This window comes from Nannobrachium achirus (assembly GCF_963921795.1).
Source record: "Nannobrachium achirus genome assembly, chromosome: 9".
Taxonomy (NCBI): domain Eukaryota; kingdom Metazoa; phylum Chordata; class Actinopteri; order Myctophiformes; family Myctophidae; genus Nannobrachium; species Nannobrachium achirus.
The window spans coordinates 31,252,380-31,263,605 of NC_137818.1; the positions used below are offsets into that span (position 1 = coordinate 31,252,380).

The 11,226-nt window shown below is 43.0% G+C and overlaps 1 protein-coding gene across 8 annotated transcripts in view; it reads right to left on the reverse strand.

The window, feature by feature from the left end:
• Positions 1 to 11,226, reverse strand: part of LOC308290543 (vasopressin V2 receptor-like) — a 30,466-nt gene that overhangs the window by 15,852 nt on the left and 3,388 nt on the right. Inside the window, exon 1 of one of the 8 annotated variants that reach the window (XM_080732433.1) lies at positions 1,559 to 1,660. The exons of 5 other annotated variants lie outside the window; for them this stretch is intronic. The gene's annotated coding sequence lies outside the window, so the exon portion shown is untranslated. Of the gene's footprint in view, positions 1 to 1,449; positions 1,661 to 11,226 lie in introns of those variants that run through there. 2 more of the 8 variants (XM_080732432.1, XM_080732431.1) reach the window with 2 other exon arrangements.

Genomic DNA, 11,226 nt, shown 5'->3' on the forward strand with positions numbered 1-11,226 from the left:
TTAGTCAAACATGTAATCTAATCAGTCATTACTAAACAAGCATGACATGTTGAAGCCTGCAGTGGTGTTGCCATGCAGCCCAGCCTCATGGCAGGTGCCTAACAAACAACGCCACTACAGTTCATCCACGTCTGCCCTGAATTGTTCTCCATAACACCAAGACTTAATAGATAAACCTTTATATTGATCTGTAGGACAATTCATAAGAGTAGAGAGATACATCTAAAATGATTTAAAAAGAGAGAAAGTTCCACCACGCATCAGCTACCGTAAGTAGGCTAGGACACAGCAACAACACGTGAGAATTAATTGCGAACGTAGGTTGCATTTACTATAAAAACCTGCAGATCCTGTGCGCACGTGCGTGCGTCAGTCACAGTGCTTGACACCTCATCCCAGCTCAGCAGAAGGATTTAGCTGACCTGTTCTGACATCACATTGATGTTGCAAATTAATTCCATCCCTTGTCCCTTTTATGCCCATATATGGAGATCCCTGATGTCATCAATATTAAGCCCATATCTGGGAATGTATGGACACATTGTGTCAGTCTCATGTGGTCTATGACATCAAACATCTATGATGTCAGATGTCAGTCATCTCCATATTTGGGAAAATATGGCCACATTTTGTCCAACTTAAACAACCAACCAGGTCTGTGCATTTTCTTTTTTCTTTGTCAAAGTTGATCCCATGCCAAGGCGCCAGTGCTGTCTGCTCCCTTAAGGGTGAGGTCGCATCCCCTCCTTAGGGAGTCTTACTGGTTTATTTAAGAAATATAGAGTTATACAGAGTCTTTTTTTATTAGGTGCAGACAGTGGATCTACGGCTAATATATACAGCCTGCCCTACAGCATGTAATAGACAATTTGTTGCTTGTTGTATTAAACTTTAAGTCTTATGAACAAGATAACACATGACAAGCTGAGCTAACAGGACCTCTCTGTGCCCAGTGTGAAGGTATAGACAGTTGGCTAAAACAAAGAGGATTAGAGTGAAGCCATTTCTCAGAAGAGCCACAATGAATCCTTTGTGTGAATCCCTTAAGGGATACTTGTGGCTTCCACAATGTTGCCAATTTGCCATGGATGGCAAAACCACTTCAGACTTTGTAAAACATCCCCAAGCTTGTGTCACTTTTATGAACATCTCAGTAATTCTGCTCAAATATTTTGTCTGGTGCTGGGGACTGGCCGTCTCTCCTTAGATCAAAGCTGGCAATTATCTTTGCTATTAGCTATGTTTTTAATTAAGGGCTTAGACAAGAATCTGCCTCTTTCGTTTCAATCAGGCAACCTCTTGGCCTCCCTTTGTCTTGACCTGAGGCTCCTAGTGCTTGTCTCTGCAATTATATTTCATAAGATACCTCTTTATTCTCCTGCAGTACACTGTCTACAACCCTCCATGTAATTATGTTATGTAAATTACAATTTCCCTCATGACTCATACCTGATAAGTTACCTCATGGTGAAAATGGTAGATCACTTACACCCAATATTGGTGTAAGTGACCTGAACATGTATTCCAAAGTCCAATAGTGTGTAAGACATTGGTTTACATGCAACCTTCAGGACCTCTCAGAAGCGTGGACCACCCATCTGACCTCCTAAGTCAAGGGTCTTCAATAGGGGTCTGGGACGGTCCTCAGAGTTACTACAGGGGGTCCTCCAAATCTTTGTGTGATAGAAAGAAAAAAAGAAAATCTCCTTTTAGCCAGATTCTTAACCAGATGAGAACTATTTTTTTTAATTGCGACCGTAGGTCGCACTTTACTATCAAAACCACCACAAAGTGTAAGTAACTCCGTCCCTCCGTCTGTCTGTCAGTCTGTCTGTCACACCTCACACGTCACACTTTTCCCCTGCTTATATCTCCGCAACCGTTGCCCCGATCCATGCCAAATTTTGCACACACGTTCCTTGGCTGCCAAACTACAACCTCCAAGGACCCCCGGAGCTCCAGGGACCCCCAGGTCCCTGGGGGACCCCCAGATGTAAAAAATGACCAAATGCGCAAACATGACCAAATGACCACCCCAACGGGGCTGCTCACGGGGAATTCCCGGGGACCACCGACTGCTGGTGCTCCAGAACGGATGCAAAAGTGGTGGCGCCCCCAGTGGAGGACCCCCTACACTGCAGCTCACATAAAATGCCGTAACTCCGGCTAGGAGCGACCGGGACAGCCGGGGACGGTACCTATTCGTCCGCCTTGCCGGCGCGGAGACCCCACCCCTCATTTCTCACATGGCCCTCTTCTAGCGCCACCATGAGGCCGATTCTTGCAAAACACATTTTTGGACACTGCTCCTACAATTTTCGCCCTAAAATCACGCAAATCGGTACACAGTATGTCTACACTCATCCCATCAACATGAATCTGTCCCATATAGCGCCACCTCCAGGCCGATTTTTAAAAACACATTTTTGGACACTGCTCCTACAGATTTTGCCCTAAAATCACGAAAATCACTACACAGTATGTCTACACTCATGTCATCAACATGGATCAGGAAGATTTTGGCAAAACACATTTTTGCCCTATTTGTGGAGATAAGTGACCTACGGTCGCTTATCTCCCGATTAGGGAGCCTTACTGGTATATATATAATCTTTATCCCACGATTTTGTAACCCATTTTTTTCACCTAGTGCCAATTGCCTAAGCTATGTAATCCTGGGCTCTGCTCTCCCTCTGCCGCGCCTGAGGAGACAACGGACTGACCTCATGCTTCCTTCTATGCATGAGGAGTCCAAGTTGCTTCTTTTCACCTGACGGGGGAGTTTCCCCGGTATGGACGTAGCGCGTGGAAGGAACCCGTTATTCCAAACAGTTCCTTTCCCCTCCATCAGGCGCCCAGGCTCTGAGAACTTTAGCCAAAAATAGCAGATCTACAAGCTCACAATGCCTCGTAGCACGAGGAGAGTTTTGGTGTAGAGGGGAGAAGTATTGACGGTTCAAGTGGTTAAATATCTGAAAACACAAATTGTCATGAATCCAAAATACACTGATGATTGTGCTGTCAAACAATGAAACTATATGGAATCTATGAACAGATTGTGGGGGTCCCTGCTTCATCTCTCTCTCAACTAAGGGGTCCTTGGCTTGAAAACATTGAAGACCCCTGTCTTAAGTGGTCAGATGGGTGGGCCGCATGCATTTTCAGAACATATTTCACTCATTTTAAGTGATGAATTGTGTTCTAGCTTGGATCAATGTAACTAACCTAGTATGTTTCAAGTTACTTTTCTCATTTTCAAACCCTGACATTGAATCTTTTTAATATATCTTTCTACAGAAGCAATCTTTTACCCCTAGACACCGAGGTGGTGGACAGGTAATTTACCACTGCCCGCCTGAGCGCCCTTTTCACAGCCGAGGGAGACGCTGGAGTTTATCCGGACGAGAGGAACCAAAATACAGAGTGGAGAACAGGGATCTTGGACAGTTCATACTGTAGAATGGCTATGAGGCAAGTCAACAACACACTATTTTCTCTCTGAATGAATAAGGCTATGGTTACTCTTATGTGATAAACAAATGATCACCTGACATTCATCAGCCTAGCTTAGAGCCAATGGCTGATGATGCTGAGTAATGCCCTCATTTGGATGAGATCAGGCAATGACAAATGCCCGGATGAAAATCTATATACTGTATAACATTTATACATACTGGCTAGTGGCTGCATATACATTCATTAACTGTAGATAATGAACAAGTATGTTGTGCATACACATCATTCAGCGGGTCACTATCAGCAGGACCTGTATCTGCATCCAGATGTTATTCATGTAAAGAATGGGTTGGGGTCAGCCTGGGGTCAGTAGCTATAGACCACAGATGTCTGACGTCACTGCCGCTAGACCTACACAAGGTTGCTGCGTTTGCCTTCCGTTAACAAGCCTGGCTCTTTAGTAGACTGGTAACGTACACGGTTTGTCAATATGCCGCCCGGGTTCGCCTCCCGGCCGTATTGTACGGTACACTTATTACCCTGGTAAATTTTTTATGTATTGATATCCCCATAGGGGAATCTTAGATTGCCTCATATTAGAACTGTGTTCCAAATTTAAACACACCACGTCAGCAATTTCACTCATGAAGCATTGACTAAAGGTGGAAATTGGAAATGTACACATTTACCCAAAGAGAAACACAACAAACGCTAAACGAGTCAAACAAAACCCAACGACTACATTTCCCATTAACGCAGCTGGTAGGGAACCGTGATTTCAATCCCGAAAGTGTCCTGGAAGTGTAATTTCCGACTTTTTCTGGCAGAATTAACGAAATCTTTTCCAGAAACAGGCTATATCAAATACGAATGAATATCATAAACGATGAAGTGCCATGCCCCTGACAAACGCCCTGATGATTTGTTTATTTTTGGAACACAGTTATATACGTGATCTAAGATTCCCCTATGCCCTATGGCATACATGGGCAACTGGTGGCCCAGGGGCCACATCGCCACATGCGGCTTTCACCTTCACTTATTGCGGCCTGCTGGAATACCGATATATTATTGATTTCAGCTGTTACAATCCCAAACATGGAAACATGAACCGCTTTAATTACCTCCGTTATGACACATGACTCAATCATGTCTTTTCGGCATGTTCAAACATTTAAAGGAGTAGTTCACCCCCAAAATGACTTTTTTTCTATTGATTAGTCACGCCATGGAGTTCAATAATATTATAGTTTTTTGTCGCATTACAAAAATGTGATAACAATAAATTTACCCCCATTCAATGGGGGTAAATTTACTTGAATAAAATGTTTGTCTTAGGAATGTGACAAAAACCAAAAAATATTATTGAACTCTAGTCTCCATGGCGTGACTAATCAATAGAAAAAGTGTCATTTTGGGGGTGAACTACTCCTTTAAGCACCATCTCAACAAAGTAATATATTAATGACATACACCGACATTAACATGCTACAAACACTAGCAGAACGCTTATTATATATATATATATATATATATATATATAATATAGCTATATACAGTATGAGAAAACATCTCTCTCACTCACTCCCTGTCTCTCGTTGACTGTGTGTTGCCGCTGTTAAATGATATACCACACCATCACTCCCTCATGTCGATGCATGCTGCTATTTGTGCATCATGGATTGCTAAAAAGTCTTGTGAGCTCTGGGCAAACAGCTCTGTTTCACCTTATCACCTTTCAAGAACTGGACTACATCATTAAATGTAGGCTGGCAAAGTCCTTCTCTCTCTGCCATGTCAATACAAATTTCACGATGCAGTGTCAGCCTGTGACTTCATCAAAATAATATCCATAGAACTGCAGTACCGACCACAAAATCCTCAACCTATTGCATGTGTTGTGGGCTTGTAGACCTGTTCTGCCGGAGAGATTTGCGGCGCTGTCGTAACAGTGTCCTCTGCATTTACTTACTGGCAGTTTGAATCTCATCACCTCGCCAGGTGAAGACAAAGCTGTACATTTGCAAGCATGTCTATGAGAGTGCGCTACGGGCTACTTCGGGCGCGCTCCGCATCAACGAGTGTACGGGTTGTCCAAGCGAATGGCCGAGCTACTTTAATTGTAATGTCAATCTGGCCGAGCGTGACTGTGCTCGGCTGGGTTCTTCTCATTACGGCTGGGTACTCGAGAGACGCAGAACTCACGGTATATCAGCACTCCTGGGGATAGCCTATCAATACAAACAATAACAATGTGAACCCTGGTAATTTCGGCAGTGACATCAGGAGCTCTATGAGTGCTTTTAATAATAATATTCCTTTCTGACTGATGTCTGACTGATATGTGCTAAATTTAAAGTTTTACTTCAACTGGTAGTGCAAACTGGTTTGGTCAATTTTACGGTGAATATCTGTGAGTTTTCCTCTGATCCCACCAGGAGATTTACAAAGGCATGGGATTCAGCAATCACCACACAAGATCAGTTCTCACAAGATGCTCTCCACAGTCTCTTTGGAGACCTGTACTAGGAAGGAACACTGAATTAGTTCCTTGTTCCCCTTAACTCCTGAAGGATGTATTGAAATTTTCTCCAAATATGTTCATGCCTCATTTGCATAGCGGGTGCATCCAAGAAATCAGATAGATTATCTTAGAATTGCCCAATGGCTCGGCTACAGAAGACCCACGGAGAGCCTGGGAGCGTCACAAGGGGGGGGAAAGTGTGACTGAGTTACTAGGGCGAGAGGGGCCTTAATTATTTTATACTTTAGCTATTGAAAAATAGCAGATATACAAACTCGCAGCGCTGCACCGAGTGCCGCGCTGTGAGCTGTGAGCTTGTATATCTGCTATTTTTCAATAGTTAAGGCACAAAATAATGCGTTCCCAGTCTAAATGGGTTAAACGCCCTCCCTCCTATGAAGAACATTCATGGGGGGCCCGCAGTGAATCCTTGTACCAAGGGCCCAGAATTTGGTGCGACACCCCTGCGGACAGCCTAGGAGCGCTTTGGCACCAGCATACATGATGTCCTGTCCTGAGGGAAGGTTCCTTGAACTGAAGTTACATGGAAAATAAGAATGATTTATGCATGCACAACTGTGTTGTGTCCAAACAGGAGTTTCGCACCAAATTCTGGGCCCTTGGTACAAGGATTCACTGCGGGGCCCCCATGAATGTTCTTCATAGGGGGAGGGGGTTTAACCCATTTAGACTGGGAACACATTTTTACCCATTATTTTGTGCTTTAAGTGTTGAAAAATAGCAGATTCACAAGCTCACAGGTTGTATATCTCACAGCTTGTACAAGCTCGCTGCGAGCTTGTAGATCTGCTATTTTTGAAAAGTCGTGAAAATTGCTGCAATTCATTGAATATTTCAAATCCTTCTAAGGTTTTATGAAAAACCTTTCTGTGTCAGTGGTGCTCAAACCTTTTCATGTGAAGGGGCCCCAAAATGATATGTATTTGGCCACAGACCCCCATCTCAAAATATTTAGTTCCAAAAAATACATATATTCAAAGATTTGCACACATTTGCAAGCTCGCTTGTATATCTGCTATTTTTCAATAGCTAAATTATAAAATAATTAAGGCCTCTCCACCTTGGGCCCTAATAACTCAGTCCCACTCCCCCCCCCCCCCTGTGTCCATACAAATACAATCCTTTGCACAATCTGCTTTCAAGAATGTATTTTGGAGAACTTTGTTCCTCTGACAACACAAGCAAAGCATGTCATTCCTAGTCTGACTTATTATACGTTAAATAGGCCCTGTCCCAGTCTCTTGGAGGTACGGCTGGTAGGAAAGTAATTTATCCTTTGTCACACGGACATGTCGCTTGACAAGAATAACTGATTTTCTAGTGAAAATCAGACGCATTGCGCCATGTTTTTCAGTTGAAAACCAGTTATTCACGTCCAGCGACTTGGTCGTGACATGAGGGGTAAATGAGCCGCTATACAGAAAGTGTTGTGAGCCGCTATACAGTACCTCTTTACCTCTCAGAGCCTGTACTCTGATTAATGAGAGAGCCAGTACCTCCTTCAGCTTTCCTCTCCAGAGGCAAATCAGTGTGGAACCATCCGTTTTCCTGCCTCCCCCATTCTTGCACGCATTTCCCACCCTTCTCCCCTCACACCCCTCTCAGGCACACAGCTGTGATGTGCACGGTGGTGCCGCGGGGATGATTAAAACCGTATTTAAATGGGCATTTCACCCATAGCACAGCTGAACCATATTCCTGACCCTCGTGGCTTTAGTGTGATTGATGGTTCAGAGAATTTCACGGTGGATATTTGAGTTGTAATGTTTTGGTTTGATATTAATCCAGAGCCCCCAGAGTCACTGTGTCATGCATGGAGTCTAGCACATGGAGTAACATAGTCATTTGAAACCTAAAGTCCATTTTCTTCTTTTCAATGCACTGTACTAATGCTACATGGAGGATAGGATCATTGATTGATTGATTGATTGATTGAAGACTTTATTAGAAGTTTGCATAGGAAAAGGTACAGTTTCATGACGGTACAGTTCACTGGTACACGGTCTACTAAAAAAGGAGATCCATGAAAAGACTAAGCTTATTTCCACAGGAAACCATTTAAGTATCTCATATAACATTGAATGACAGACGAATAGAACACAGTACTATGCAGTAGATATGTAAAGAAAAGAAAAATGAGAGAACAAAAAAAAAGAGTCTAAAACAGTAAGTAAGTAAGTATATACAAAGAAGGGGCAGGGGAGGGTAGGGTTGGGCTAGGTTAGTTTTTTTTACCAGTTGCGAACGGCTGCTGCCTGTAAGTGGTTTTTCAGGGCAATTTTAAAGGATGCTAGTGATCCACACTCCTTTATGGCCTTCGGTAAGGCTTTCCACATTTTGGTGGTATAGCAGAAAAAAGAGTTTGACCCTTTGTTGGTTCAATTCACTCCTATTCACTCCTATTCCAGTCCTGGTATAAGCCCTGGAATTAGTAACACAGTAATAACTTAATAACTTGTAACCAGCTGTTACATTCAATGATGGGAGCTACAGTATTTCATCTGAGACAGGATGTGAGCCTGGAGTATCATCTGCCTTCATCCACCATCACAGCCTTCCACAGTCTGTAATCTACAGTATCTATTCTATCATCAAAATATTTACATTGTATTGTATTGTAATACGATAAATTAATTTGTCGAAGACTTCATAGTTTTGGTGTGCCGTTACATGCGGACAAATAAATCAATTATATTCTGTTGAAATATGCACACACTCAGTCACACACACACACACACACACACACACACACACACACACACACACACACACACACACACAATACTACACAGCCCTACGTCTACGCTACATATTCATCATGTCAGCTCTCTTTTCTCGCCGTTAACACATTCTTCCTTCTGCCAACTATGCAATGAGATTTGGCTCGTGCGTGTGTCTGTGTTAGCGTGGACTGACGTGGCGTGGAATAGACAGTAAGCCAGAGGCCAACACAGGATGGATGGTGCTGTGGAAGCCGCAGCAGACACCCAATAGGAAATTAATGATTCGGGCATCAATCTACGGGAATATCATTCCAAATGAACCACGATTCTGGGCACGTTATAATAGGCGAAGACAATAATTTGATGACAATAGCGGACCTGATGCATTGTGTGAGCATGTAGATGGGCTATTTTCAAGGAGCCCCTTTTCGATTGCAGCTTTAGTGCCACATAAAAATATCTAGATTTTCCATCACACGAAAGGACCCCTATCGGTAAGAAACAAATTGACCCTTTTAACTGTGATTATAATACAATATACATTTGTATTACTATGATAATTATAATACACTATAATAGATTATAATAGTGGTTATACAATAGAATCTATTATCATGTATTACAACTATATCCTGGTGGTCTAAATGAAAAGTCATTATGAAGTGTTTGGCCCTGTTTGGCCTAGCTCAGACCTACTCTAGATTGGATACTTTTTAGTACCATGTTTAGTAGAGTGGTGTGGTGTTGGGCTTGTCAGTGGAAAAGGGGCTTTAAGTGGTTCATGAAAGACTCATTACATCTGCTGCTGCCTGCGGGGGAGGTGTGGGCGTGTACGTGTGCATGTGTGCGTGTGTGTGTGTGTGTGTGTGTGTGTGTGTGTGTGCGTGCGTGTGCGTGCGTGCGTGTGTCCCTTTATTAGCTCCATTTAATCAGGTCTGAACCTGATGCATGGAACCCCTTACTGTCCTCATTACCCACCCAGTGATTGCTCACTCAACCTGTCTCAAATTTGTCCATCCTTTTTTTCCTTTTTTTTCCCCACCTAACCGCGTTAGTTTCCCCCTCTTTTCCATTCACCCACTCACTGTTGTTGCTCTCCTACCGTACCACCACTCTGTCATTCAGCATTAAAACTGCAGAGGAAGCATCTCCTAAGAGGCTTTTTATTATTCATTTTATTCCAATTATCAGCCTCACTGATTGATTTGGGGAGTCAGAGACAGGATCACACCTGGACGGTCAGCCTCCAGCAGCCTCGCTGAAAGTAAACATATGACTCAACGATGAGATCACACATGCACGTAAAGCAGAGAAGCTACAAAGACCACGCCACTGCTTTGAGTTTGGCAAAGGGCCTGTATTTATATGCCGATCAATAGCACATTATTCAACAAAGTCCTGGGTGAATCATGCGGGACCACATGCTCGGCTCTGAATTCCTATAGGCTTTGATCAGCAGGCAGAAGTTATACGAATACTTGGTAGACCCTCTTGCCGTGCAGAGGATGAATCACTGCTCCCATAACAATGACATCCCACATGTACTGTACATTACGGGTCCATTATACACCCTGAGTTAAACGTTTTGCTGTGTACTGTACACAATCTTTTCAATTCAAAGGGCTGTATTGACATGAGAAAACATACGTTAACATTAACAAAGCAAAAGTGTGACAATACAATCAAAACAAAATGTAATTGAGAAATAAACTCACGCACAATTGAAAAGGAACAGACTCTTCGCATGGACTGAACCTAAATCCACTGGATGTGAAAGTGTCAATACAATGACAAATCTGTTTCAATTTGGAGATACTTGCAGGCACTTGCTTACACTTAGACTCAGACTGTGTATTGACAAGCTCCTAATTGTCCCCATCAGTGATATTTGCTTTGCTTTGCTGTGTGCGAGTCCTGGCTCCAGCCTTTACTGTGTGCAGCCAGGTGAACACTTTGCTCGCTATCTCCCTCTGTTCGCTATCTCACCTAAAGAGCCCATTAACTGTTAATCATAGGGGACAACACCTCATTGCACATGCTGATATAATCATTACCAGCCCATATGTCAATGCCACTCAGGTGCGCGCGTGGCTGCTTGAATTTTGCATTTGCCTCTAGGCATAAAGTCCCTGTTTGTTTTCACAATAGACATGCAGGACCCTGTGGTCCAGGCCTTGCTGAAGCAGCACAGAAAAAGGCCCCAGTCCATCGTACCTCAGCTGATAAAGGCTGTTCATTAGCCGTAGTGTGTTAACCCTAACCCTTGTTATTTATCATTAACTCATTCAGAACGGGTACACAATTTGTGTTTCATTATTTTATGCTTTAACTATTGAAAAATAGCAGATATACAAGCTCACAGCGCGGCACCGAGTGCCGCGCTGCGAGCTTGTATATCTGCTATTTTTGAAAAATCGTGAAAATCCGAATTTTGACCCGATTCTATAAGTGTCTTTTTAATCCTTCTAAGATTTTTGGAGAAAACATATGTTTCTATGTCAG